Source organism: Pogona vitticeps, chromosome 1 (genome assembly GCF_051106095.1).
Source record: "Pogona vitticeps strain Pit_001003342236 chromosome 1, PviZW2.1, whole genome shotgun sequence".
Lineage (NCBI taxonomy): Eukaryota > Metazoa > Chordata > Lepidosauria > Squamata > Agamidae > Pogona > Pogona vitticeps.
In genome coordinates, this window is record NC_135783.1 from 67,861,573 (window position 1) to 67,879,193 (window position 17,621).

The window sequence follows — 17,621 nt, forward strand, 5'->3', positions numbered from 1 at the left end:
TTTTTTTAAAATCAAAGCATTCTCATATGTTCAGATTGTATGATCTTTTTAGCCTATTGGTAGTTCCTTAGTATTTATAACAAAATAATATCGGTAATTTTCAGTGTGGTATAATGGACAGAGAGATTGACTAGGACTCTGGAGAACAAGATTCAAATCCCCACTTGGCCATGAAAACTCAATGAAGTAATATAACTGGTAAAACCACTCCATAAATATCTCACAGACTTTGAAAGCCCTATTAGGGTTGCTATAAGTAGGTTTTGATATGGCAACACAGAACATGCACAACATTGATAATACTGAACTTGATATTGATCATTTAAAAAACTGAACACTTACATTCTCTTTTTGCCCAATGAACCCACAGTTGTATAGGGAACCAATTATGATTGCTGTTGCTGTACCATATATGTCAAGGAAATACTGTAAAATGGCAGCCTCCACTTATGTATTCTTTGCCCAGGTGCAGTCTAACTTTAAAATTTGGAAAGATAGTATTTTAGGAAGGTTAAATTTAAACTCCTTTATTTTCGCTGTAGCCAGACTGGCAACAGTTTAAATAGCACAGAGAGCATTACAGAAATACAGAAATATAGCTTTTATTTATAGATTTACCAAGTGCCATTTATGGCATGTGAGAGTGCTGAGGGATAAAAGGCGGTGGGGATTAACTGTAATTACAAGACGCTATCAAATGCAATGTGTCATCCCATTAAAAGCTAAATGAGTGAGGCTCTTAGACGTTCCTTGCTTGGTGACCAGCTTGTATTAGTATTAGTGCTGATGCTAAATATTTTCTTCTTTATACCTAGCCACCCATCCTCTGTATTCCATGTTCTAGTTCTGTATTTTGTTGTTGTATTTTCTGTTTGTATTTTAGGAGAGTCAGACTTAATCACAGAAGCAAGGGTTTGTTTATACAGATACCATTTGCATTCAAAGAAGAAAGAAATATATTTCTCTAGAATTGCGGCAATTACTGTTTAATTCTTGTGTACAGGATTTAGAAGAGCATTTGTAAATGTGTTATGCTCACAGAAAATTAAGCAGCACATAATCAACATGTTGGCGAATGTTAGTGGAGGTAGGCCCATGTTTGCATCCTTATCTGGATGAAGAATTGTGTTCACATGGGTTGGTCTTAGTTGTTTGATCTGCCACCTATTTCCAAAATGCTAAGCACAGCTCATAATAATTGTGGAGAGTGGTGTCTTCTGAAGGCTGAAAAGAGGGTTTTTTGGCATGGAGACAATGAACCTAGCAAGGGATAAGTGCTAAAAAATCTCATTGAATAGATAGTTAAACATAGAGTATAAACAGTAAAATAGTAGAGAGAAATTTCATATCCTTTCTGCTCAGTGGGAGCGCCTGAAGAAGATCAGTTGGCAACCCCCAGTTTCAGCAATTGTGCAGCACATGCTGGGATCTAGGTCTGCACCAAGTTTCGCTGAACTAACCCACCTTAACTCCTTACCTTCCTGACATGCTAGTAGTAAGTGCACCAGTTCAGTAACCGTATCTAGTTACTACCACCTTGTGTGATGTTTATATTCCACCAATTGGCCAAATGATAGCATGGCACCTCACTGATTGGCTAACTGAAAACAAAACCAGATAGCACAGAAGAGTAGAATCTGACATTGAAGCATAAGCACATGAAGTCTAGCCTGGGTCTTTCTTGTCATCCTTGAACTTCTTACTTCAGTACATCTGGAATAAACAACCTGTACTTTCCTAAGTGACCTCCAGTGACACAGTTGAACAAGGCTTATTTTGCAGTTTCTAGTAGCGGATTCTTTCCCAAGGGACCTCTGTGTAAATCCTGGGATCTAGCAGTTTTTAGCAGTGGGCTTAAGTGTTGGGCACAGGGGTCTATTCTAGTTGTGACTTACTATTGGATTTTACCGAATGAGTGGGAACACTGAAACTTCAAGGTTTTCTCTGCTTCCCTGTTAAAGTATGATTAGGCATTTTCAAAGGCCTTTTTATGACACCCTGCCAACCCCAAGGTTTAGTTAATTCACTTGTTGATATTTCTAAAAGATTTTTTGCGGGGGGGGGGGAGGAAGAGCAGTAAGTAACATAGCAAGCTACTACATTTTATTAATAATGTCAGTGGAAACAAATTAATGTTTTGGAATTCATGGTGAAAGAAGTAACGAATCACGTTTTAAGAAAGGCGAATTTCCAAATCCTGAATAGCAATAACTAATGGCCCAGCAAAATGTACATTTGTTCAGCTATGAAGTAGTTTACTTTTAACCAACCTTACAGTGTAAACTGACTGTCAGTGAAAGACACATTGCTTTTTGAAAATGTTCACAAACACCTACTGAGCCCTCTCTTTAACAGAATACAGTTTATGTCACTATTACCTTATCTTCCTCCAGTTTCCTTATTCTATTATTACTTCTTTCTCAGCTTATTAATAAGATTTATCTCAAATACTGCTGTGAGAGTTCCTTTCCTCCATTTTATCATTCCAAAACAGATATAATCAAACCTGGAGTCTCAAAAGGCAATGTTTGCATTAGGAAAAAACAGTCTTTATCTTTTAATATGTCCTTCTTTGCCATGTATCCAAATAATGCTCTGCATGCTTGGTGTCATATTCCTGCCAGGAAAATTGACTATTTCTTGTGGATTAAATTGTCACCCAAGATGCACATCAGAAGACTAAATAGCATAGCTGCAAGCAAACCATTTCAGCTTGTGTACTCAGAACAAAGCAAAAAAAGCAAAGCATGCTGCTTATATACCACCTCGTACTGCTTAAAGCACTCTCTGGGCAGTTTACAATTTAATAATGTAGGCTATTCATCCCACCCCCATGGCCTGGCAAGCTAGGTACTCAATTTACCTACCTTGGAGGGATGGAAGGCTGAGTGAAACTTGAGTCAGCTACCTGGGATTGAACCTGGGTTATGGACAGTTCTGGCTGCAATACTGCAGTTTAACCACTGTGCCACAAGGCTTCTTTATTTTGGTCGGAGTTCTAACTCCTGTCCTCTGAAGATACCGGCCACAGGGTCTGGTGAAATGTTACAAAGAAAAACCTCCAGAACATGGCCAAACAGCCAGAAAAACCTACAACAAGCATCAGAACCTGGCCATGAAAGCCTTCGAGAATACTCCTTTATATTGTCTGATATTTTACTATTTTAGAGACATTTTGATGCTCTACGCTTATGTTCATGGTGATATAATTTTTTAAAAAGAAATAATCTTTAACCTTTTTATTCTGAAACCCTTTTGTAAAGTGCATTATATGGAAATGTTCTTCTTGAGGAAAGTGGAAAAGCTGAATTTTCCTCTCCTTTGACCAACAGTGCCATGGCAACATAATTCTGACTGGGCTATTATATTTATTTTCTTGCCGACAAAGGTCCGCATAGTCAAAGCTATGGTTTTTCTAGTAGTGATGTATGGAAGTGAGAGCTGGACCATGAAGAAGGCTGACTGCCGAAGAACTGATGCTTTTGAATTGTGATGCTGGAGGGGACTCTTGAGAGTCCCCTGGACTGCAAGAGAACAAACCTATCCATTCTAAAGGAAATCAACCCTGAGTGCTCAATGGAAGGACAGATCCTGAAGCTGAGGCTCCAATACTTTGGCCATCTCATGAGAAGAGAAGACTCCCTGGAAAAGACCCTGATGTTGGAAAAGTGTGAAGGGAAGAGGAGAAAGGGACAAGAGAGGATGAGATGGTTGGACAGTGTCATTGAAGCTACCAACATGAATGTGACCCCACTCCGGGAGGCACTGGAAGACAGGAGGGCCTGGCATGCTCTGGTCCAAGAGTCGGACATGACTAAACAACAAATTATATTTATTTATTTACTGACTTCCACTTCTGTAGTGCCCCATTAGTGTAGCAGTTCACAATATACAATAAAATCATAAATTAAAATACACTAAATAATAAACATGCAAATAAATACAGCAAACCCTGTTGAAGTTTAAACTGCCTTTAAATAAAAATACATGAATTAAAGCCCATTTGAACATCTTAGAACAATATTCACACTACTAGAAGCCAGCTTTACCTCATATAATGCTGGGATGCTTCTCATTACAACTTTACCCCTGCTTCAAGTAGTGGCATAGCTTTTTCACTGTGCTTAATAAAATAGATGCCTTGCTGATGGAATGAGCAGCCTCCTGCTGCAAGATGTCTAGACAGCGTGTGAATAATCAGCAGGGCTTGACAAGCACATATTCAAAATGTGCTGAAGAGTTTGTTCTTTGCATTGGATATGGGTGAAACAGGAGATTATATGTTGTTGATGCCGGGACCTCCACCCAAGCTTCAGGTAAAGGGACACAAAGTCTTAGCTCTCTATTGGAGCAGGAATTTGCACTCAGAGAGATCCATTGCTACTGAGGAAAACTGTACTCCTGTTTTTTTTCCTTTTAAATATGTTATTTTTAAACTACTAGGAATAGGGTAGGGAATACAAAAGGTAAAAGGAAGTGGAAGGGATGGGAAAAGGGTTTTAAGGATAGGAGAGCACAGAATATACAATCATCTAATCTATTCATATTAAGTATACAAGCATCCAATCTATTTATTTTTCAATAAAAATCAACTTTCTACTTTTTAAAAAACTGTTTGATTACCCTCTAACTATCAGCTTACATTTATGTTTTAGTTTAAATCTAAGTTACTCCAACACTATCAGGAAACCGAGACCAATTATAAAATACATCCCCTCTTTCAATTTCCTTCTGTCTTGGACATACGTTCACCATGCCTGATAAAGTATCCATTTCTATCACTTCCCATATTTTCTCAGTACACTTCTCTATTTTCTTGGGAGATACTGTAGGGTTGAATCCAGGACAGTAATCTGATTTTTAACATCACATTTTCTGACTGTTGTAGCTAAATAGCTCACAGGGTAACTCTTAATCCCATCTATGTTACCTGGCATCACACTCAATAAAAACAGTTCTGGAGTTAGTACAGTTTCCTTTAACTGTTGTTTAACATCTAATGGTTTCTCTTTCATCAAATCTTCCACCTGGCTGAGACACTCACTTACCTGCTGAAATCCTGTTATTATTATCATTTGCATGGTAACCTGCCATTCTTTATCTGGCAAAATCCCCAACAGTTGATATTTAAATTTTTCGGAGGCCATTTCCATTTTTCCAATGCATATGATTTGTATAAATAATACTTTTTAGTTTCCACTATTTTATCAACAAACCAGACCCATCATCATACACCTCCCCTAAGTATGTCCTCCCCTCCTTACCCAGATAATATATAGCTCAACTTTTAGCCCAAAAATTTAAATTACAACCGTGGCAGTATTATCAGAGTCCACACAGTCCATCCAAGAAAAAGTCCAGACTAAACAGCGGACACAGGAAGTCAGTCTCTCCAATAGATATCATTATAATCCGTCAACACTCCAGTCCTGGTTTTCCTAGCTCCCCAGTCTATTCGGTTATGTTCGTCTCACTGAAGATTCACTGCCCGTTTTCTTGCTTCCAAAGATTTATTCCTCCTTCTAAAACCCAGCAAGATTCGTCAGACTCCAGTCCTGGTTTCCCCAGCTCTTCAATCTAGCCGATTATGTTGTCACATTGATGGTTCACAGTCTGTTTTCTTACTTCCAAAAGCTTATTCCTCCTTCTCCGAAAGCAAGATTTTATTTCCAGAGTCCCACACAATCTAGGGAGAAAGATCCAGACTAAACAGCATTCACAAAATTTCAGTCCCTTAAAGCCTGTCCAGTAGTATTTTCTCTGGAATTTTTTCCAGAAAAACAAAATTTTTCCGTCTCACTGTCTCTCTGTGACCTTGAGCCAGCCTGCTGTTTAAGAGTCAGTTTCGCTTTGAAGAAGCAGGCTGGCAAGCATGACTCGCCACTTTTTCTCTTCTTTCGGTCAAGTATTTTCATTCTAGTTTCTTTTACATCTTAATGAGGTTATTCATAAATCAAAGGCTTACTTTGTTATTCTATATTTTCAGCCGTATTTTTGTTCTCCTCTTTTCGGGGGATGGGGGTGGAGTTACTCACAGCTATTCTACCAAAAATGGTTCCCGTCTCCAATCTGTGCTTGGGTGAATTTTTGGAAGGGAAGAAAAATCAGGTTGCTGCACAATCTTCTTCCTTCAAGGGCTCACCAACTGCTTCAGAGAGACCTCTCCTGGTCTCCCCTTCGATCCCCCCATTTCTAGAGGGACCCCAGACCAGGCGGTTCCAGCTTTTCCTGGGATCTGTTCCTGGCAGCTGCTGGCTTCACTGTGACAAAGCTCTGCTTCCCCAGGAAAACTGTACTCCTGGGGATGTCTCCCCACAGATTTTTCACATCTTTTAGCCAATCAATCTACAGGTTTCTCCACTGCTTCCATAAAAAAAAGAAATAAATAAATCTTACATTTTGGGAATACTTTGTTATCATTCATGTTTCTAAGAACTGAAGGTTTGTTCTCACAAGACCAATGGGAGTTATAATTACAAGAGTGATGTTTACCCCAAAGACTGCTGGAAGCATGTTATGGTCAAGTAGGGCGATGTATGTATGTATCAAACATTTAAAATCCAGCTCCAACCTTTTTACTCCCTTGTCTCTCTATTGTTACTGTCCTTTCATATGTTTCAAAAGAATCGTGTCTGCTGTTTGCATGGGCTTCATTATTATTTGCATTCAGAGGAATTAAAGAACTAACTTTATTTGCTGTGCACATCCTTCCTGTAACTTCAGATCATTTGACTTCCTGCATTTACTTTCAACAGCTTTTCATTCAAGACATTCTACATACATCTCATGCGGAAACACAGGTCAAAAGTGTGCTTCTAATATTTTCTTCCAAGATCCCTCCATTGCTTTTGGCCTATCATTCTCTCCATTACACTGAGATATAAAATAGTGCTTCATTGAAGCTGTGAACAATTCCTGCCTGTTTCATTTATATTTGAAAGAAAGATAGCTTGTTTCAGTTTGTATTTTTTCCAGACTTTAACCAGGGCAAATCTGTTCTTTTCCAGCATTCTGAACAGACAGTATTCTTGCCTATACTTTGTCCAAAAAGGTTCCTTTTATTTTTTTAGGGTTTAGGTCTACTTAATTTAGATATATTCAAGATTGAGCTGTGTTGCTTGTTCACCTGCATATATGTATTTTAGCAAATGAGAGAAAATTATAAAATTGTAAGATGGCTGCATTTTTAACCAGCTAAAAATACAGACATAATGCATTCTGAAGTGTCAAGTAAAGCATTTGAACATACAGTCTCTGCTTTGAAAGCCTCAGAATGCATTATTCAACTTATTGCTACTTCATGCCTGTGATCCTATGCATGAATGTCTTGCAATCAAATGCAGAGGAGTTTGTGGGGCTACAATCTGTGTGTTTATGCATCAGGTTGGGTTGCAACTTAGAACTCAATCGCCACACCATTTATTTGAAAGAACTACTACAACATTGTTTTGATAATTGATGTTAAAATCTGAAGTTCAGCTAATTTCAATCAATAAGTAACTTATGGCCTTCAGTTCTTTTCAAATTCATGTCCAAATTTAGACTGATGGAAGAGGACAAGTATGTTTGCAGTTGGGGGCGGGGGGTTGAATCTGAAGAAAATTGACAGCGAAAACTGGCTGAATCTTGTAGTAGGTTTGGTAACATATTGTGACCAAACAGTATGCTTCCACAAGATCACCTGTAATTCTCAGTAAATCCTGACTAGCTCGGTATGGATTAAGGAGCATCAGATTGGTCAAAGTACATCTATCCCGGGTTCAGTTGTGGCTTCTGAATAGTTCCACTGCTTTCTATGCTTTATGTTCAATGTAAGTCTGATGTCTGCAACTGTTGAAGAGGTGAGAATCAAGCATGTGTTTAAAATAAAATCAAAAACAGTACAACAATAATAGTAGTAATAATAGTAATCATAATCATCATGATCATAATCGGCATGATCACTATCATCTAAGAACTTCAGAGCTGGAAAGGACCCTGTAGATCATAGAATCTAGTCCCTGTCAAGGAGGCACAGTAAGGAATCAAACTCCCAGCCTCTGGCTCCACAGCCAAATAACTAAACTACTGAGGTATCCAGTAGTTCTTACGTTTTGGTTTTGCCACAGTCTGCGGTATGCCCACCTTATAAGATGATCTCTAGGACATTACACTGCCAAACATTCCAATAACATATGTAAAGCAGGGGCTAGCTAATTCAATATAAGGCAGAGTTGCATGGACTGTGCCTTCCAGAAGGGTCAGCTTGTGCAGCCCTGGGCAAATTGCATGATACCAGAGTGCTCCCAAGAGAAGGGAATAGTAAACCATGCAGTCTATGCTTGTGAAGTCCAGAAAGGATCACCATAACATCACTACAGTGTCACCTGCAGTTGGAGTTCTATGTGTATGTGAATACTGAATAGTGTACAGTGGTGCCCCGCATGACAATGATAATCCGTCCCATGAAAATTGCTGTTTAGCGAAATCGTCGTCATGCGAAAACCCTTTCCCCATTGGAATGCATTGAAACCTCGTTTAATGTGTTCCAATGGGGAAAATACCTCATCGTCCAGCGAAGATCGGCCATAGGGAAGCCATTTTGCGAGCGCCAATCAGCTGTAAAAATGGCTGCCCAGTGAAGCATGGGTCCGGAAAACACAGGGCAGCCATTCTGCAGAGCTGAAAAAATTGTCGTCTTGCAAACAAACGGTTCACGAAGCACAGACCTAATCCTCCATAGGAATGACTGTTTTGCGAATCACTATAGCGATCGCAAAAAGTCATCATTATGCAGATTCGTCATTTAGCGGGGTCGTCATTTAGTGAGGTGCCATTGTACTGTTAATTGTTTAAAAGAGAGTGTGGTTTAGTACTTGGAGTGTTGGACTAAGACTTAGGAGATCCAGATTTAAGACCCCACTAGCCATGAAATCTCCAGTGTGACCAAACTCCAGGAAGCAGTGGAAGACAGGCGGGCCTGGTGAGCTCTGGTCCATGGGGTCATGAAGAGTCAGAGACAACTTAATGACTAAACAAAAACAAGCCATGAAATTTACTAGGTGACCTTGATCAAATCACTCATTTCTTCCTGGTTTATCCCACAGATTTGTTACAAAAAAGCAGGAAGGAAGAGAGACACATATTCCACTTCGAACTCAGGATATAAGGCAGAATATAAATGTATCAAACAAATAAATCAAAATTAGTTGCCACTTAATTTTGCATCTCTGAGCTCCATGTTTTGTCACATCAGAAAAGCAGAAAATCATAACAAATGGTGAGGTATGGGACAGCTGCAGACTCCGATCATAGTCACCTCATTCTTTCCTTGCTTCCAGAGCAAGGGAATGCATAATTTTCCCCACCACCCAGCAGTGGGATTTTGGCAGGGTGTGAGTGTGGGCATATGCATACTACGTCTACCAGAATCTCTGTTCACAACTCCGACCAAACATTTCCCATTTCTGTTATCACTCCATTCCTTACTCTTCTCAGTTGTATCCTGTATATTTGAGTTCTTATCCTGAAGGAAAATAATACACACATATACACACACAGCCTACACAACCACACCCAAATATGCCAGAAGCCTGGAGCTGACAACAGAGGCCTAAGGTTGAATCAAATCCCCTGAATTTCACCATATCCCTTTCCCTACGTTTTCTCCCCTGGGCAGACACACCAGTAGAAAGCAGTACCAGCCAGGCTATCAATGATGATTGTTTCCCTACTGTTCTCTATCCTAGAAAACACTGCAGTCTGACAGTTGTGTGAAGTCAAACCAGTTACTGCTGAAATCTCTTGTGACAGCTATTTAACACCTAATCAAGTGCTAAGCTGATAAATAATGCATTTCTTGGCATCATTCAGACTTTAATAAACATTGTAAAGAGTTTAGAGTTCCGAGCTTGTCTTTACAACTTTGCACCACTGCAAGTCCTGTTAGCTTTTAGTCAGTTGTGGATAAACAGTTTATACTTTCAAGAAGGATCAGGCACAGTCAAGTGTAATCAGCCTGCTGGATGTGATAAGCAGCCTGTATGTTACAAGAGCATTATTAACAAAAAATAAAATTGTAAGAGTCCAATAAAGCAATTACATAAAATGTGGATGTTTACCAGAAAAAAACAGCCAAATGTCTCCATGGAAAGTCAGAAGTACTTTTCCTCATAAGCTTCTAAAACATAATTTGGACAGGCTGGCAACCAAAGTTACAGTGCGGTTTACTGGCCAGCAGTATAATGCCAGTGTTTTGTAACATCTTTCAAGTTTCTTCAAGATTTACCAGAGTTTTCCTCTATGTGAGAGATTCCCAGATTTGCTTCCAGTTTTCCTTTCAGTAGACTTTAGCAGCTGCTTCATGGTGTGTTCTCCCCTCAAAAATACATTGATTTTATCAGGATTCTGTCAACCTTCATAATCCTTTGGATAATTCATCCAAATGGGGCCCTGTAAATTGGCCTTAAGCTTTCCAGTACTCTACGAGCAGTTTAAGGAACAGTTGTGCTATTTTTCTAGGCTGCATGTACTATCTTGTAATTAGAGGACCACAATAGTAGCACCTCTGATATTGTGTGGCAGAGTGAATCCACATTCTTTAAGGCAGTTCCAACACTGAGGATAGCCCAAACAAAAGCTTTTAAATAGGGCTTGCAGGAGAAATGTAGGGAACAACGACAGCCACTCTTTGTGGCCTTCATAGATCTTACAAAGGCCTTTGATTTGGTTAACAGCGACGGCCTTTTAAAAATACTTCCCAAGATTGGATGTCCACCTTGACTCCTTAATATCATCAGGTCCTTTCATGAGGAAATGAAGGGCACTGTAGTTTTTGACGGCTTAATATCAGATCCCTTTTTTATTTTTATTTTTTATTAAATTTTATTCTTTTGACACATACGTACATACAAAAACAAAAACCTATAAGACAATCACAAATATGTAAGACAGACACAACATATAGGCAAGGAGGTATTTATTTATTTATTTATTTATTTATTTATTTATTTATTTATTTATTTATTTATTTATTTATTTATTTATTTATTTATTTATTTATTTCAGGGGGTAGGTTATTCCAGAGGCGAGGAGCCACCGCTGAGGAGGCCCGATTTCTTGTCTTTTCCTTCCGGGCCTCCCTCGGTGTTAGGCTCCACAGCCTCACCTCCTGGCTCGCGCGAGTGACACGGGTAGATCTTGGTGGGAGTAGGTATTTCCCATTCCATTATATAATTCTGACTACAAACAGATCTTATGCTCTATTCCCATACTACATCATATATATCTGTATATATCTATGCATGTTATATTTCATATCCCTATTTCAGGTATCCAATTCAGTATCTAACATCCTAAATTTATTTTAAAAATTATAAATTCTTTCACCTGCATTTCCATCAATCCAGTTCTCATCATAAACATTCCTGATTTCATCTTTAAGATTACTTATCCACCAATAAAGTCCAAACAAGGTCAGTACAATCATCAAAGATCTCCATTTCTAGAGACAAAAAGATATTATATCTATATATAATCTTATCTACATAGTCACTATTGTAGTTCAGACATATTTAATATCTCTATATACGTGCCTTTGAAACAAAAGCATTCAATATTATATTCATCATAAACATTTATAAAGTTCATAATTACATGTGCTTGTCTACCATTAACATTCAAACTGGCCTGAATTGCTTATATTGCCCATATTAATTTATATGTAAATATGTATCTCTCAAACCAATGATTTCTATTGTTGTGTTCAGCAAGTAACTTTCTCCCTTTTCATTTGTGCTTATTAGCTCCAGTGTCATACTGTAAGTCCAAAATTAGCCTCTTGCCTCCTTTTTGCCAGTTTTAAAATGCCATCTGTAAAATCTCTTTAAGGCATTTTCTCTCCAGTTTACTAATTTCATCCCAGTATAATCAATATTCTGTCTTTGGAGCAAAGCATATCTATCTGACCGCTGATCATAAATTCCTGCCCCCAGGTTTGCTCATTTCTCCCCCTTTACATTCTTTCCCATCAAGGCAATCTCAATATTGCCTCATCCCCCCAACCCTCCTTTCCTCCTTTTTGAATACTTCATCCTGCTTTCTAAGGAGAACAATCTCTCTCTCTCTCTCTCTCTCTCTCTCTCTCATTCACACACACACACACACACACACACACACACCACAAATATGTTGTTTGCTGTGTCTCTCCATGCACACTTGCAATCCATTCAAGGATAACTTGACTTATGAGTGTGATTGATCATCTGGATGAATAAGACCCTGTTAGTTGCCACCCCACAAAACAGAAGTTTCATCACAGCACTTGATGATATCCATATTTTCAAAGCAACAGATTACCTAGAGAACTTGTTGAAAAACAGACCTGACAATTCCTTTGTATTTGAGAGAGAAGAGTTAACTGATGAAAAAAGAGGTAGGTTTCTAGGATTTTTTCTTGCATGGTGTCTCTTTGTGAGTGGTGGTGGTGAGCACAAGAGGATATCTTGTAGACCATCGTGACTGCTCACATTTGTGTCATCAACATTCACACTGCCCTTTCCTATGTAAAACTTGGCATCCTTTTTATACTGGCAGCATGGGCACAATATTGTACAGCAGTATTGGGTCATTTCCTCGTTTTTTGATGGAGAAGCATGATATCCCACAGTCATAAACCAGAGAGTGAGGTTTGGGGATTTGTTTTTGTTTTTGAAGAATTGAATGTTAATACCACAGGCTTCTAGGTCTCTAGAAGGGGACAGTAGCTCAGTGGTAGATTGCCCTCACTGAAACGGAAAGGTTCCAGTTCAATCCAATATATCTGGACACTATACTTCTGTCAATGCATCTTAGAATTAGCCTTTCCTATGCTGGCTCATTACACTATTTACTCATATTTAGCTTGTTATCTACAACTACACCTTTGCACATGTGCCACTTAGTAGTGAGGTGGATATCACCCACTGTATATCTCTGTACCTGGTTTTTCTTGCCTAAATGTAAAACTTCATGTTTGATCCTCCTAAAATTCATTGGCCAAACTTTAATTTGTAGTTTATGCCTGTGCAAAGAAAATCATACAAGTCTTTGTGGCAAAGCCCACTCATTCTGCAAGGTAGACTGCTAGCAATAGATGGCTTGCATCTCACAAGGACTGGGAAGAATGTGTTTGGCCACAGCATGAAGAAATTCATCAAGAGGGTTTTAAACTGAATTGGAAGAATGAGGGAGAGACAAGCAAAGAGGTAAAGATAGATGAAGCCTTACTCACAATAAGAGGAATGGACCAAACAGTTCTTATGGGGGGCAATAATAACATTAAGATTAGCCGCCTAGAGTGGTCCATCGGTCCAAATAGGCGGGGTATAAATCAAATAAATAAATAAATAAATAAATAAATAAACAAACAAACAAACAAACAAACAAACAAATAAACAAACAAATAAATAAACAAATAAATAATCATATTCATAAAAATGTACAAAGAAAAGCAGACCACAAATCACAGTTTCCAATGTCTATATACAAATACCAAGAGAATTGGAAACAAACAAGAAGAAATGGAAATCTTAGCTCAGGAGGGTAAATAATAGTTGCTGGAAATAACTGAAACTTGATGAGATGATTCCCATGGTTGGAATACATCAACTGAAGGATATACATTGTTCAAAAAGAATAGAAAGGGAGTTGGAGTTGCAGTATATGTAAAAAAATGCACATTCCTGCGCAGAAATACAGGAGAAGGAGATTGTCTGTCCCATTGAGAACATCTGGATCAATGTAGTTGGGGCAAAAAACAAAAGGAACATGCTAGCTGGCATTTACTACCAACAGTCAATCAAGAAGAGGATGCGGATGAAACTTTTGAAAAACAAACTGGAAAAATTTCAACGAGATACAATATAGTAGTGATGAGAAATTTCAGTTATCCTGATATCTGTTGTGAGGCAAATTCTGCCAAGTACGAATGGCCCTTCCAAGAAATTCTTGGCTTGCGTGGCTGCTAATTTTCTCCTATAAAAAGTGGAGAAAGAAACTAGAGGACTAGTTATCCTTGACTTGATTCTAACCAATGGATATGACTTGGTGGAAGAAGTGGCACTAAGGGGAACTCTGGGCAACAGTGACCACGTTCTACTAGGATTCTTGATTTCAGAGGAAACCAAAGCAGAGTGTAGCCACAAATATATGTTGGATTTTAAAAAGCCAATTTTAATTAACATAAACAAGGATAAGTAAGATCTCATGGCAAGAGATCCTAACAATAAAAAAAGTGTCACAGGAGTCTCTAAAGGTGCAGCTACAAACAATTCCAGCAAGAAAAAATGGTGAGAGATAGCAAATAATAATAATAATAATAATAATAATAATAATAATAATAATAATAATAATAATAATAATAATAATAATAATAATAATAATAATAATAATAATAATAATAATAATAATAATAATAAAGGCTGGTGTGGCTTCACAAAAAGCTCAAAGACCTGAAAACAAAAAAGGACACATACAGGAAGTGGAAGGAAGATAGGACAAAAATGAAGAGGAGAGACAAGTAGCAAGGAATTGCTGGGGTGGCATTAGGAGGGAAAGCTGATAATGAGCTGAGACTAGCTAGAGACAATAAAAGCAACAAAAAAAGCAGTCTTAGTATGTGTATAGCAAAAGACAAAGAAAAGAAATAGTGGTTCAGGTACTCAATAGAGATGGAAACATGATAACAGAAGACAAAGGAGTGCTCAATCCCTAGTTTCTCTCTATTCGGCACTGGTTAGGTCTCATCGTGAGCATTGTGTCTAGTACTGGACACCACACTTCAAAAAGGATGCTTGCAAATTGGAGCATGTTCAGAGGAGAGCAACAAGTATGATTAGGGAGCTAGAAACCAAGCCCTATGAGGAAAGACTGAAAGAACTTGGCATGTTTAACCTTGAGAAGAGAAGACTGAGGGGAGATATGATAGCACTCTCAAATACTTGAAAGGCTGTCATACAGAGGATCTGTTCTTTATCATCCCAGAGTGCAGGACATGCAACAATGGGCCCAAGTTACAGGAAGCCATATTTCGGTTGAATATTAGGAAAAACTTCCTAACTGTTAGAGCAGTACGCAGTGGCACCAAATACCTTGAGAGGTGGTGAGAGCTCCAACACTGGAAGCATTCACAAAAAATTTAGACAACCACCTGGCAGATATCCTTTATTTTGTAATCTTGTACTGAGCAGGTAGTTGGATTCAATGGCCTATAGACTCCTTCCAACTTCATTGTCCTATGATTCTATGATTAAAGAGGCCTGATAGCATAACTGAGTATGCCCCTAATTTAGCACCAGGACCTCATTAGTGAGTGGCAATTTGCCTCTAAGGTTTGTCTGATTTCCCATATAACAGCATGAATTGCATGTTGTCATCTTGTCTGTTTCGTCCCAACTTTCCACCGTTTTTACAGTCTTTTTACAGTCTGACCGTGGTTACATGTGGAGAATTGAATTTAGAGAAACAACATTTGAAACATTTTCTCTTGGAATGAATGTTGACAGCAAGCCCAAGGAAAGAGTGCTTTACTGAAGAAGGAAAGATGTGAGATAAGGCTTACTTGTATCCCTGGTTATTGTTTGAAAGATGGATACTGGTTATTGTTTGAAAGATGGATAGAGAAAGATGGATGAAGAATTTATGGACATAAATGTGACATCAAGAATGGCAACACAAAAATCTGTTTCAGATCATTTCAGTCTACCTGAACACTCTTTGCTTGAGTTGAAAGTCAACATTTTGGGGGGGGGGGGGGCACTGCAAAATGTTTCTCTTAAACAGCTGAGATAAGGTATATATAGATGCTGGAGACATGTTTAAAAAACTGAATATCAATCAGTGGTTCTTAAGCTGTGAAATGATACATTGATTCACAGTTTGCTACTTGTGTAGATTATGTTATTGCTATCTTGTAGACTGATAGTTGACAATATTCACAGCTTAATAGCCTTTACTAACAAACCATTATCACTTTGTTCATTAGCTCGGTGATTTAGAAGTTGGGAGTTTTATCTCCCACTGTGCCTTCTTGAGAGGGGTGGGACTCAGTGATCCATAGAGTCCCTTCGAGCTCTGTAGTTTTAAGATGATGATGATGATCCATATCCTCATCTAGTCATAGGGCCGTGTGCATATATGGAAATCATATAGTGTTATTCTAATGTCCGAGGAAGCAACTTATTCTACAAAAGTTGACATTAACCAATAGCAGTTAGTCTTCAAGGTGCCACAACTTTTTTTGTTTCTTTATTTGTTTGTTTTGATGCTAAAAAGAGGCAGGGAGGACCTCTTTAAAATGCTTTTGTTCCATGTGTTCTTAGGAAATGGTGGGTGTAGAAGAGAAGAATTCATTAATTTTTGTGCACTTTGTAAATGACAAATATTTTTAGAAGAACATTAGGAGAGAATTGAGCTTTCTTGTTTTCCTGATCAGATCTGCAAAAGCTTAGAAAGTGGCATAGTATCAGCAAGAACTGTGAACATTTCAATCTACAGTTCTGACAAGCTTCTTTCATCTTCTGATGTTGAGGAATCCTGCTGTTCCACATTTGGGTCTCTGTTGAATAAGCTGCTAATTGTGCTGAACTGCATGGTTTGTGTTGTGGTCCTCTAGAGACTAGACTAAAATCAACAACCTCATTTTTCATTAGTGACCTCCACTACTATGGGAATGCACTTCTGAAGAATGAAAGGCTATAATGCTTGAACAACACTGTTCTGTAGGCAGCTATTTTTTTCCTCCCTTGCTACCTTTCCTTTTTTAAAGACTGTTTTTGCTAATTCCTCAACCACATTTCTTATTGTACTTCAGGAATTGCTGCTTCTGTTCACTAAAGGCTACTGTTATATATATATATATATTAAAAAACAGATGCCTCTCCTTACCAGGAGCCTGACATTCAGGATGTGTCAAAAATGTTGTACTGATCCCACAAAAGAATCTGACTTTCCCTATAAACAAATAATTATTTTATATGTTCCTGGCTGTACTTTTCAGAGGAAGTGTACTCATCATGAAGGAGGTTGGGTGGATGCAGTATGATTTTTAAAAGGGCTGTTAACCCAGATCTTGGTGTATAAGAAGCTAAATTTCTGGTTAATATTGGAGATATTTGACTTAGAGCACATATATGCGTAAGCAGAGGGATCATGGGAGAATTTGAATAACTAATTGATTTGATCCACATTTCTGGCCTAACAATCTGGATTTGGATTAGAATTTATTTATCTACTAGCCCTCTTCAGCCGGGTTTGGTAATAACTGGTTGAAAACTGTATTGAGAAGTAGGGTAGAATGGTGACGGTAGATTGGGCCTCCTAGAGGCCCACATGCCCACACTGTCCATTCCCTTGGCTAAACCATGATGAATGTCAGTCTGAAGGCAACAACTACATGCAATTGGATGCATACTTGTGGAGTCCACCTTCAGAGTGATGCCATTTGTGTGCTGAGCAGGGAAAGCATAGTCAACAAGCACTTGAATGTCTATGGGGCAGGTCTAATTTACTCACTCTTACAATTCTTTGTATGATTGTTAACTATTCTTACAGAGAGTTTCTGGGTTTGGTAGTTCCTGAAAATCTGACACAGTTTTTGACTTTAA

General features: G+C 38.3%; 1 protein-coding gene across 4 annotated transcripts in view; it reads left to right on the plus strand.

Moving 5' to 3' along the window:
• Positions 1-17,621, plus strand: part of PRKN (parkin RBR E3 ubiquitin protein ligase) — a 982,733-nt gene that overhangs the window by 550,566 nt on the left and 414,546 nt on the right. The gene's annotated exons all lie outside the window — the stretch shown is intronic.